Below are 1,637 nucleotides of genomic sequence, written 5' to 3'. Positions count from 1 at the left end.
AAGCGCGATGAACCGCGAGCAGAAAACGTCACCCGAGGTTGAGAATGATATGCTGCTCGCAAGTACTGTTGAAGGTTTCGGGGATCTGATTCTTCTAACTGAGCTAGCGTATGGTATTGCGTCAGCACGAGGAACGCTGACTCATTCATCGGTGAAGCCTCAGGCCGTATCTCTTACACAATAGGGGCGACAATCACGTGTTATTTATTTGTAATCGATTGAGGACATTTAAAAAAAAAGCCAATCCCTCGTCATGAAGTAATTCCCTTTTCTTTGTAATAAACTAGCCTCAGACACAGTTTGCAGGTGAGATACAAGTCAGCGAGTCATGATTCCCGCTGTGCAAATCAAGGAGTCTGGAATTGGTGGTCGGGTATTGAGCTCCGGTTGACGTCAGATCATTTCGTCAGCTCAGCGTCCTGGGTCAATGTCTCATCAGGGTACTTCGAAATCCAAATGGTAGCAGCTTTTGTTTTTCCATTGTGAGCGCACGCAGCCTTTCTACGGTGCACAGTGCTCTTCTGAGAAACACTATGGGGTGTTCTTACCGAGAACATGTGTCTCTGCTGGCAACTGGGCTGAAAGAAGAGTTTGTCCACTAACAGACGGAGCTTGAAAGATTATTTTCTGAATCAGAGGCGAGGCACTTTGTTCCCTGTCCACTTGCGCCACCGCGTCATCCAAATACGAAGGCAGGCCGATACCACGCTCTCTCAGCGACACCACGGCTGTTTTACCCTTAAATATTTTCTGTTGTTTAACCCAAATAGCTATGTGAAAAGACATTTAAGGACATTAACATCAAATTTTTTCCACCTGGCTTTGACGTAACCACCATTACTACCATTAACCCTTAACATGTGAGGGATAATAAAAAGGCTTTTTTCCCCTCATATTTGGGCATCTGTGAATGATGCAACACCGTGTCAACCAATATGATCTGGTTTCACTTCCCTCTCACTCTGAAGAGCAGCCACACACTCCCAAGTGCACCCGGGCGCGAGGGTCCACTCATCGTACGACCTGCTAATGTTATTACATCGTCATTTCCTGTTTTCGTCGGTCCGACGGAATAGCAAAAATGCTACAATCGCCTTCTCCATTTTGGATTCCCAGGCTCACCAAAGCTGAACACGACACAGCAAATATGTAGATAACTATCCCCTTTGAGCAATTACTTTGATTCCATAGGAATGAAATTATTTTGTAGTCCTAAACGACTATATTATTTTCTAAGTTCCTCTTTGCTTTTAAAGTGCATCAATGCAGTGTGTACGGAGGAGAAGCAGCGAAGCTCATACTACCAAATTCTGCTGATTGCAGGGCAATCCAAACCAATAACTGGTGATAATCTCATGTACATGCGTTCAAGTGGCCGGCGAGAACACACGTGTGCTTTTCAAATTGAACGTAGATTTGTGCTGCTGTCACCAACAGTCAATCATGTGCGGATCATATAAGTGCCATTAAATACTCTTGGCTTAAAATATGATATGATATGGAAATGATTTGGCTTCAGCATCACTGGCCTGGAGATCTTGTACAGTATAGAAGACAATGGCTTTAATTGTGGGTAGACAATAAAGCAATGTGATAATCTGCCATTCTAAGTAAATGCCCCCCCCCCCCCCCCATGG

Source organism: Aulostomus chinensis, chromosome 9, assembly GCF_037954235.1.
Source record: "Aulostomus chinensis isolate RoL2024-O1b breed Wild chromosome 9, RoL_Achi_v1.0, whole genome shotgun sequence".
Lineage (NCBI taxonomy): Eukaryota > Metazoa > Chordata > Actinopteri > Syngnathiformes > Aulostomidae > Aulostomus > Aulostomus chinensis.
The sequence above is the reverse complement of the archived record's forward strand: the minus strand, read 5'-3'. Positions refer to the sequence as shown.